This window comes from Mytilus edulis, chromosome 13 (assembly GCF_963676685.1).
Source record: "Mytilus edulis chromosome 13, xbMytEdul2.2, whole genome shotgun sequence".
In the NCBI taxonomy this organism is placed as follows: Eukaryota; Metazoa; Mollusca; class Bivalvia; order Mytilida; family Mytilidae; genus Mytilus; species Mytilus edulis.
Genome location: NC_092356.1, coordinates 1,030,097 through 1,042,305, shown reverse-complemented (window position 1 = coordinate 1,042,305; position 12,209 = coordinate 1,030,097). Strand labels below are relative to the sequence as shown.

The following is a 12,209-nucleotide window of genomic DNA, read 5'->3' as shown; positions in this document are numbered from 1 at the left end:
GTACCTTTGATAAATGTATGTGCTACCTTTACTGTAAGAAGACGCAAAATGAAAAAAAAGCAACGTAAATCTATCGCCAAACAAAAGGATATTTATAGTCTCCTAATTAAAACACGCCTAGAAATACATTTTTATGGCCCCGCAACGAAGTTGTCAGTGCCATATAGTTTTACCATTGTCCGAAATTCCGATATTCCGTAATTCCGTCATTCCGTCATTCCGCAACAAACCATTATACGGAGTTTTTTTCTAAACGCCTTCAGGTATTGGGCTGATTTTTGGTATGTGAGTTTACCATGATGAGTTCTCGATATATCGCCTTATTGTTCGCTGGCTTATTGTTCGCTAGCTATTGTTCGCTAGCTTCTGCCTGGTTGATGAGTTACAGATCAAGTTTAAGTTTTGTTCCGCTCCACTAATTTTTTTACGAAATTACGGGCTTTGGACTTTAATAAATTGTTAAAAATCACCGTTAAACGGATTTTTTTTCTAAACACTTACAAATATTGGGCTAATTTTTGGTATGTGAGTTACCATGATGAGTTACTGTAACAGATCAAGTTTAAGTTTTGTTCTGCTTGGCTAAATTATGCCGAAACTGGGTGCTATGAACTTTGATAAATTGTTGAAAATCACAGTTATACAGACTGTTTTTCATAACGCTTTCAAATATAGGACTGATTTATAGTATGATGAGTTACAGATCAAGTTTAAGTTTCCTTCCGCTCTGCAATTTTTTGCTGTAATTTCGGGCTTTGGACTATGATACATTTTTGACAATCACAGTAATACAGACCTTTTTTCTGAATGCTTTCAGATATTGGGCTGATTTTTATAATGTGAGCAAACCATGACTAGTTACAGATCAAGTTTAAGTTTGTTTCGCTCTGCTAATTTTGGCCAAATTGCAGATCTTTCAACTTTTTGATGCTCTGCTAATTTTGGCCAAAATTATGGGTTTATAACATTGAAAATTGTTGAAAATCACAGTTTATACATACTTTTTTCTATACGCCTCCAGATTTTCAGCTGATTTATGATATGTGAGACTAACATGATGTTTGTGTTTACATGTTTTATTGAAATTGCAGATTTTTCAACCTTTTGAGACGGGGCCATTCGTGTCGCTTTGACACATCTAGTTTCACGAAAATTTTCTATGATTGTTAAAAAAGTTAATACAAAATAAATTCTTCATATCTAAGAATTGGAAAAAAAATGTATTCCATATCTTTACCTCGGTCCCTCTGCTTCTCATTGTCTCTGGTTTCGTGGTTCGTTCAGTATAAGAAAAATCACGAAAAACTACTGTACACCGATAACCTTTACTAAAACATTTCAGAAATATGTCGAACAATAATTCTTTATTCCGTTTCTTTTACTGTTGTCCCGAATGATTTTCATTGTGTTATTTTTTTAATGTGTTTTTTATTTGTTTGTGGTTCACTAAGTATAATCATTATAGAATCAAAAGTGAGGCTTCAGATAACAAAACGATAATCAAACACATCAGTCGAAAACTACCCGACAATCAAAAGGCAAAAAACAAGAAACATTGAAAAGACTAACAACATAGAAAACCAAAGAGAGAACAACACAATCAAAAACTGGGGGTGTATTTACCAATCTTTAATTCTCAATGATACCTATTAAAAAAAATGAAAATGGAAATGGGGAATGTGCCAAAGAGACAACACCCCGACCATAGAGCAGACAACAGCATATCCCTATTAATAAAATTGAGAAAAAAATAGAAAATGCGTCAAAGAGACAACAACCCCACCAAAGAGCAAACAACAACAGAAAGCCACCAATGGGTCTTTAATACAGCGAGAAACTCTCGCACCCGGAGGCGTACTCCAGCTGGCCCCTAAACAAAAATGTATACATGCGTTTCTCCGTTGCAGTCGTCAGGGATGAATAAAACGATTTATCTCCACATTTTTCGTTTAGAGATGTATCCTCCTCTGGTATTAATGTATATTTAAATGGACGTCATGACTTTGCTTTTGTATAAGGGAGCTACCATTTGATTTTTATGGGGGGGCTAGGATGAAATTTGAAAAAAATAGGCAGGACAGGAGTTTTGAGTAAAAAAAAAGGCAGGATGAGACACTTTGCAAAAAAAAAGGCAGGATGACAATTTAGGTAGAAAAAGTCAGGATAAACTAATAAAAAAAAAGGCAGGACCGAATAGAGTGAAAAATAAAAAGACAGGACAGAGATTACAACTAAAAAAAAATGCAGGACAAAATTTTTCATCCTAGCCCCCCCATAAAAATCAAATGGTAGCTCCCTAAATAGTTTCGTACTTTTAATTAGCTGTCAATGTCAAAATGTGAGGTACCTGATATTTAAATTGTCTGCTCTGGTTTTATTGCTGTTGTTGTTTTACCGAGACGCACTCAACATCGTTCCACGTCTTTGAAACCGTCAAATAACAAACAAAAGTAAAACAGATGCAAACTTGAAATTTAATCATAAGCAGAACTTAATATTATTTTGTTTTCTGATCTTGTTCGCATGTTTTTGAACCTAATCATAATATTAGCATGCAGACGAATGCTTATGATATTTCGGTAGATGTTTTTGAATTCTCAATGGCCGCTTGTTTGTTTTTATTTCTTTCTCGGTGTAAACGTGACCTAGCTGTACTAATTAGTTTCTGTACAAAATATCGTGTTACTGGATAAGAAAGCAGTATCTTAAGTGCAATCTATGAAGATTTGAAATATTAATTGGCATGTGTCTGTTAACCGGTAGACTTTAATTTCTGATAATAAGTATAGATTTGCCAGTATTTTCTAGTGACAAGTTGCATATAATTTTATAAATCTAAAGAACTTAAAAAAAACAATAGAATTCTTAATCAGTGTCCTCTTTGAGAAAGATCTATACTAGAAATGGTGTAAAATAGAATAGAATTTCAGTTGTTCCATAGTTGCATATTGACACTGGACGGTCATCAAATTATAAACATAAATATCTAAACCCTCTCATTTTTACAGTAGTGGGACAACTTCCAAAAGATTAAAAACATGTAGACCATTTTCGAGGTTTCGGCTTTTTACAATTTTCTATAGATATAGAAAGATGTGGTGTGAATGCCAATGAGACAACTCTCCATCCAAATAACAATTTAAAAAAGTAAACCATCTATATGTTCGGAATAACGTTCTTCCTGAGCATCTGAGTTCAACCACGTTTTGTGATTAAGTTTATGGTGCCCGTTCTTAAGTTTGTTATGTGTCTTTTTATGCCCCACCTACGATAGTAGAGGGGCATTATGTTTTCTGGTCTGTGCGTCCGTTCGTCCGTCCGTCTGTTCGTTCGTCCGTCCGTCTGTCCCGCTTCAGGTTAAAGTTTTTGGTCAAGGTAGTTTTTGATGAAGTTGAAGTCCAATCAACTTTAAACTTAGTACACATGTTCCTTATGATATGATCTTTCTAATTTTAAAGCCAAATTAAACTTTTGACCCCAATTTCACGGTCCACTGAACATAAAAAATGAAAGTGCATGTTTCAGGTTAAAGTTTTTGGTCAAGGTAGTTTTTGATGAAGTTGAAGTCCAATCAACTTGAAACTTAGTACACATGTTCCCTATGATATTATCTTTCTAATTTTAATGCCTAATTATATTTTTTATCCAATTTCGTGGTCCATTGAACATGGAAAATGATAGTGCGAGTGGGGCATCCTTGTACTTTGGACACATTCTTGTTTGACAGTCTTTTTGTTTATTTCATTTTGCGATGGTGCTGTTTGACGTTTTGATCTATGCTATTGAGTACCTTTGCGATGGTGCTGTTTGACGTTTTGATCTATGCTATTGAGTACCTTTGCGATGGTGCTGTTTGACGTTTTGATCTATGCTATTGAGTACCTTTGCGATGGTGCTGTTTGACGTTTTGATCTATGCTATTGAGTACCTTTGCGATGGTGCTGTTTGACGTTTTGATCTATGCTATTGAGTACCTTTGCGATGGTGCTGTTTGACGTTTTGATCTATGCTATTGAGTACCTTTGCGATGGTGCTGTTTGACGTTTTGATCTATGCTATTGAGTACCTTTGCGATTGTGCTGTTTGACGTTTTGACCTATGCTATGGAGTACCTTTGCGATGGTGCTGTTTGACGTTTTGACCTATGCTATCGAGTACCTTTGCGATGGTGCTGTTCGACGTTTTGATCTATGCTATCGAGTACCTTTGCGATGGTGCTGTTTGACGTTTTGACCTATGCTATGGAGTACCTTTGCGATGGTGCTGTTTGACGTTTTGACCTATGCTATCGAGTACCTTTGCGATGGTGCTGTTTGACGTTTTGACCTATGCTATCGAGTACCTTTGCGATGGTGCTGTTTGACGTTTTGACCTATGCTATCGAGTACCTTTGCGATGGTGCTGTTTGACGTTTTGACCTATGCTATCGAGAACCTTTGCGATGGTGCTGTTTGACGTATGCTATCGAGTACCTTTGCGATGGTGCTGTTTGACGTTTTGACCTATGCTATCGAGTGCCTTTGACAACATTTCACGTTTGTTCTCCATTCAGAAATTTTGTATCTATGGTTTATTACAAAAGGAGGCGGTAAATAAAAAAGGGATAAATAAAGTTAGAAACGAACTGACAGTGTGATGACAAGAAAAAAATCAAAATACTAAAATAAGAGAAAATATAGTGTATAAGACAACAACACAATTGACAAAATAGAACATCTAGACGGTTGTATACGGTCTTCAACAATAGACAGGTGTATATTTTACAATGCATGTTTCAAGCTCTTCAATTCCTTGTGGCTTGAAAAAAAATTAACGTACAGTATCTAAGATCATCAAGGTGTAATACCACCAATTATTTTCCCCTATTAGTGTTTATTACATTTAAAAATTGTGCAGAATTTATTTTTGTTTGTTTCAAATAAAGAAATACTTGGCATGAGTAAAGTTTTGCCTGTCCAGTACTATAGAAAACATTTCACATAATATGTCATTGCATATAAAGAAATAACCATCACTGGAAAGTTACCAATGGAATTTCCCCCTTATTTAACCTGTGTACAATCTTTAGTAACCATGTAAGCTCTAGTTTCCAAAATATTCTATAGAAACCCCGGAAAAAATAAATAATGGTGCTTTGAAATACCCAAGACAAATGTTTATGACACAGAAAATGTTTTACTGCAAACATGTAGCATTAATTACCTCCAACTGTCAAATTCATTGGAATATTTTTTGTCTTCCTATTTTCGTATACAACCGGATGTGACGTGACGTACCATGATTTGGCGGAATTACACCCCAATACAAAGGTTCTTTTTTGAATTCTAAAAATAAAAATTAGAACCAAAAAAACATTTAAGTTATGACATGTAATAGCTGGACACGAAGGTGCTGACTTGCTAAATCCAGATTATCTTGCAATGTTTATCCCACTCCCAACTTATTTTCTTTCTTTTTCCCACATACAACATGTTTATCCCTTATATCCTACGTCCCTACTTATTTACCCCTTATATCCATAATCCCAAAAGTTTGTCAACATACACCAAATAATTATCTGCAGTCTTCAAATAATTATCTGCAGTCTTCAAATAATTATCTGCAGTCTTCAAACTATTAAAAAGTTGAACTTTGTAAAAGTTTCCTAAATTGTATTGGCTCGTTCATATACAGTGAAACCTGTTTAAACTGAATCTCATCGGGACTTAAGATTTGTTTCGGTTTTGGCCGAAGTTCGGTTTTACCAGGTTCACAACGCACATAATTTGATATGACGGTGCTCACGAACATGTTTGGTTTATGCAGGTTTTTGGTTTATATAGGATTTGGTTTAGTCAGGTTTCACTGTAACTGTATACAGAACATTAAATTTAGTCATAACTAGGGCTTCAATATCTGATAATGCAGTGAAAATGAATATTTGACACCGTAAAAGTACGAGGAAAGGACGCGCAATGGTCATAATCAATTTACCGGTAGCACATTTAAATAAATGGACATTACTTGATTGGGTGTTGGACTCCTGACAATTTTGTTCTCTTTACTACAAGCGGAGAGCGGATAATTCATTTATAGGATTGCCTTCATGATTGACCGTAGTAGTAAATGACCTTTTTTTCTGGTCATTTCCAAAGATCGATCTTACTCGGACAATTAAGCTAATGGGGTTGTCTTGGCGAACAGAAATAATTTATAAACCTTATTTGAAGAAATATTCAGACAGTTTTCTATTCCTGTGAGAATTATATTTGGAAAATTTCGTAGTTACTAATGATTTAGAAAGAAACTAACGAGGAAACAATTAAGGGGGTGATTTGGAAGCAAGTTAATTTAAGAATATTTATTTTTGTATTCTTTTTATTTTTTTGCAATTATTCTCTATTCTCACTTTTTTATTTATTATTTTTTATTTTATTTGTTTTTAAATTTCTGTAGATTTGGTCCATTATTCTCTATTCTCTTTTCTCACTTTTTTTCATTTTTTCATTCTTTTTTTTCCTGTAAATTTGATTCATTATTCTCTATTCTCTTTTCTCACTTTTTTTATTTTTTGTTTTTCATTTTTCATTCTTTTTTTTCTGTAGATTTGGTCCATTATTCTATATTCTGTACACGCCATCCAGATCCTCACAAACTGACACCAACCAATTGAATTGTTTCTAATTTTTCATGTCGGTGCCTTTTATAGCCAAATATAAGGAATAAGTTTTCCTCATTGTTGAAGTTGTCTATAGTCGCTTACATCCACTTCATTTGAACTTTGGTGGATATATAGTTGTCTTATAGGCAATCTTATTTCCTCATTTTCATATCATTTAAAACGTGCTTTGTTTTTTTTTTTTTTTTTTTTTTTTAGATTAACTTTTAGAACTTTGACATTTCTAAATTTCCACTTTGTATTGCATACAGTTCAAAATTATTCATTCTAATGAATTACCATATCTTTATGAATATAAATTACGAGTCATCTTCATGAAAAACCATGCCACCATCATTTATAGACTTAAAGGTTGATTGTCAATGATACCAACATTATATCTCTGATACCACACTTGTTTTGTCCAGTCAAATTACTATTAAGGCGTCAGTAAAGCCATCATTAATTTAAGCATTCGCTTCAAACAGTTTATTGACCATGAAAAGGATTCTATATGTCATGTCGTGACTGATAATCCAAGTTAATCTGTTTATTCCGAGATAACACTACTTAAGTGTTCTTTGTAATAATCAGGCAATTTAAAAAAAAAAAATAGAACATGGCCGAAAACATAACACCGACATAACCATTCATTTTTAAAGTTATCCTTATCCTTAGTTAGAAACGGTAGGTCTTTGGTTTCAGCGTGTCTGGTAATTCAAGAAATCTCGTGTTAAATTTTGATTCGATTGAAAGCGAACTACGGAGTAGCCCGCCCCCCCCCCCCCTCCCCCTTAATGTTTAATTTCTACTGCATTTTAACCAAATTACATCTTTAATTACAAGAATAGGAAGAGAAATCGATACTATATTCGTGCACAATTCTACAATTTGAGAATAAATTTATGTCAACTTGAGTGTGGTTTTTAGTTTTGATTTGTCATGATTCTTAGTAAGTTTGGCGCTTATTATTAATTATTAACATCTACTTTATCAGCAATCAAAGCCGGGCTCCAAAGTTATTGTGGAACTGCTTATTCTAGAGATGACGCGAATCAGATGTGGATACTAAAACATTCCAAAGATCTTTTAGAGAACATACATTCTAAGACTCTCTCATCTTGCCATAGTATTAAAGCATTTGACTTTTCTATACCAAACACAAGTATTCCCCATTTAAAACTTAAAGACAAATTGAAAAAGTTTGCATTACTTTATTTCATTTAAAAGGATGGCAAACGTAGATAAAAGTATTTTGCCATGGAGAGGGATAACTCAAACTTCGTTCTTATGTTGTACTGTTATACCACTGCCCCAGGTTAGGGGAGGGTTGGGATCCCGCTAACATGTTTAACCCCGCCACATTATTTATGTATGTGCCTTTCCCAAGTCAGGAGCCTGTAATTCAGTGGTTGTCGTTTGTTTATGTGTTACATATTTGTTTTTCGTTCTTTTTTTACACAAAATTGTTGACAATGAGGGTCGGTTGAAAACAAAACTTTACAACAAAAGTTATAATTTCAGCTTCCCAATTGTTAACTTTCCATTTCTATGTAGCAACATTCCAGCAACGCCTACATACGGAGCATACATCTCCGAATTGATACGATATTTCCGTGCTTGCATTTCCTATCATGATTTCCTTGATAAAGGATTGCTGCTCACATGGCAGCTATTAAACCAATAGTTCGAAAGGTGAAGTTGAACTCATCTCTTCGTAAATTGTACGGACGCCATCACAGGTTGAATGACGGTTATAGAATAACCGTCTGACAGATGATATCGGATATGTTCCTAATGTCGTAGCTACATTACCTTTCCCTTTACATGAATGCGTCCTACCGAATAAGCCTATTTACCGGATTTGTAGTAACATGAGCAACACGACGGGTGCCACATGTGGAGCAGTATCTGCTGGACCATTTCGGAGCACCTAAGATCACCCGCAAGTTTTTGGTGGGGTTCGTAATGCTTAGTCTTTAGTTGTCCATATTGTGTCTGCGGTACTATTATTTGTCTGTTTGTCTTTTTATTTTTAGTCATGGGTTTGACTGTTCCTCTCATATCTTTCGTCCCTACTTTATGAACGAACGCGATCATTTATATTTTCAGGTCCGCATGCTTTATTTGTCATGCTTATCCTTTCTTATGAAAGAGGGACGAAAGATACCAGAGGAACAGTCAAACTCATAAATCGAAAATAAACTGACAACGCCATGGCTAAAATTGAAAAGGACAAACAGAAAACGATAGTACACATGACACAACATAGAAAACTAAAGAATAAACAACACGAACCCCACGAAAAACTTGGGGTGATCTCAGGTGCTCTGGAAGGGTAAGCAGATCCTGCTCCACATGTGGAACCCGTCGTGTTGCTTATGAGATAACAAATCCGGTAAATATTATGAGTGTCTTGATGCGCACTCTTATATTTTTTTGTTTAATAATTTGTTTTTAGCCTTTCCTCTTGGTTGACGTGAATTATTACAGGGAATATTGGAGCATCATTGACCATTCTTTAAAAACAAACTTAACTTTTTCTCAGATTAGGAATTATAAAGCAGTTTGCTACTTTTCTACATTGGCTAGAGGTATAAGGGGAGGGTTGAGATCTCACAAACATGTTTAACCCCGCCGCATTTTTGCGCCTGTCCCAAGTCAGGAGCCTCTGGCCTTTGTTAGTCTTGTATTATTTTAACTTTGAGTTTCTTGTGTACAATTTGGAGTTTAATATGGTGTTCATTATCACTGAACCAGTATATATTTGTTTAGGGGCCAGCTGAAGGACGCCTCTGGGTGCGAGAATTTCTCGTTGCATTGAAGACCTGTTGTGTTGGTGACCTTCTGCTGTTGTCTGCATCATATAGTCATTCTCATCTTTGAGATTTTTTTGGCGTTTTGATTTGAACAATTTCAAATATCAAAAATTAGACCTAAAAAATTTAAATGTTGCCAAAAAATGCCTTAATATATAAGCGGAATAAGTGTAATATTTATTAACAATGCTGAAAAAATTAATAATGAGCGACACAAACTCCAATGAAACGGCACACACCATAAAATTGAACAAAAAATGAAAACACTAATTAAGAAAATCAACTTTACTAACCATGAACCTAAACCTTAAACCTGTGTAACACAAACTTCAACCAAGCAACACAAACCATGACTTAAAGGAAAAACAAAAACACGAGGGACAAAAAAAATAACTTAGCTCTAAATCAAATCATTAAGAATCAGCGACACGAACTACAACAAAGCAACACAATTAAGTCATACATTGAAGGTAAAATGACAACATTAGGCAAAATCAAGTTTATAAAGAATAAATCGAAACTTTGTTTAGTCTGAGCAATACACCTTTTCGCTATTTGTCCGCCATTACTGGATATCACACAGGTTCCCGTAAAATTTTGACGTCATAAAGCAAAATATCTGACGCCACAATGGAAAAGTGATTTTTGTATGCGTCAAAAGTTCAAGCGGCCGGGTCAGCCGGGATTAGCGATAAGGTGTATACAAACCCAATTAGAGCAACACACTATTAATAAGAGGGAAAATGACAACACTAATCTAGGGACAATCAGATTAACAAAGCACTAAACCAAAAACTTAAGGTTGAGCAATACAAACCCAATCAAAGCAACACACTATTAATAAGAGGGAAAATGAGAACACTAATCTAGGGACAATCAGATTTACAAAGCACTAAACCAAAACCTAAAGTTGAGCAACACAAACCCAAGCAAAGTAACACATACTATAAATTGAAGGGAAAGTAGCAACACTAAGGACAATTAAGATTACGTCTAGCACTTAAACAAAACCTTGAAAGAAAGCAACACAATATCATCAATATAAAGGAAAATGACAACATAAGAGACATTTTTTACAAAGCAACTCATAATCAAACAAAGAAACATCGGTTTTTACAAAGCAACACAAATTCTTAGAAAGCAACACAGACTCTTAGAAAGCAACACAGACTCTGACAAAGCAACACATACTCTGACAAAGCAACACAGACTCTAAGAAAGCAACACAGACTCTAAGAAAGCAACACAGACTTTGACAAAGCAACACAGACTCTGACAAAGCAACACAGACTCTAAGAAAGCAACACCGACTCTAAGAAAGCAACACAGACTCTGACAAAGCAACACAGACTCTGACAAAGCAACACACTCTTAGCAACACAGACTCTGACAAAGCAACACAGCCTCTTAGAAAGCAACACAAACTCATAAAGCAACACAGACTCTTAGAAAGCAACACAGACTCTTAGAAAGCAACACAAACTCATAAATCAACACATGCAGACTCTAATAAAGTCGTCAGTGTTCTTACTCACCTAATTGCACCCGTAAACTATGAACGTTTAACCATATTATCTCTAAAAGGTATTATAATAGATTCTAGGTATTAGACTAGAAATTACGGAAATGGAAAACTGTTATTACATAGAAGCTAAAGTAAAATAAATAATCAAGACATAAACATAACAAAAAATGCTTTTTGCTTGTCTTATTTTCAATTACTTAAGCACAGACGAGACGATCTTAGAACGAAATAATTCAATCTATCGTGTTTACTATGGAATCTTAGACGGCCAGTCATTATATAACTTCTTACATACGGCTAATTCATTCAGTTCCAATCATTAATGTAGACATATTGATTCCCACCTAATTGTATATAGAACATAGATCATTTCTTCAGCAGACGGTTCGATCTGCACGTGTTAATGTTATGATATATGCAGCAGACGTTTCGATCAGCTTAAGTGATGACTTAAGTCTTGATTTAGTCTACTTTTTTCCAGACATTGTAATGTCTAATTTGTCATGTCAAACATTTTATTGTATCTATTATTCAATAACCATAAGTTAAAGTAAAATTGGTTAAATTGGGTTAAATAAATGTTACGTCAAAATGTATAGCACAAGGTTATATGAACTAAAGAGTTTAGCTAGTTACAGGAATATGAAGGAAATAAGAAATGACATAGTGTAACGAGTTTCATGATTATCAAATAAAAAAGAAAAGACAACCATGTGAATAAAGATGGATACTCATTTGTAGTAACGTAGTTACATACAAGAGGGGCTTAGTTTGCGATTCTTCATTATTTTATTCTTTTAGTGTTCATCCATTTTTCTCTGTTCATTATAATTAAGCATTTATTATTCTCTGTATGCTTATACCTGTTTTGGTTCTATATTTTGCACGTGTTACCAATTATTCTCTATTCTGTAAACCTAATTAAGACCCTCACACAAATGAAATACTGATATATATTGAAGTAAAATAGCAAAATTACAGAAGGAAAATTCAAAACGGAATGTGTCTTATTAAAGAACAAAATCTTCTGTTTAATTTGTATATTAAAAGTTATAGAATAACAACCTTCTGTTTAGTTTGTATATTAAAAGTAATAGAATAACAACCTTCTGGGTGTTCTCTAAGCATTAAACAAAGGTCCTTCGACAGTATTATAGCTGATTTAGATTTTACTAAATATCTCCTCATATTAAAGATTCTTACCAAGTTCATGTCGCTTAAAAATGTC

The 12,209-nt window shown here is 34.3% G+C and overlaps 1 protein-coding gene across 2 annotated transcripts in view; it reads left to right on the top strand.

Moving 5' to 3' along the window:
- The window catches only part of LOC139500069 (uncharacterized), a 42,201-nt gene that overhangs the window by 10,404 nt on the left and 19,588 nt on the right, over positions 1 to 12,209 (top strand). The gene's annotated exons all lie outside the window — the stretch shown is intronic.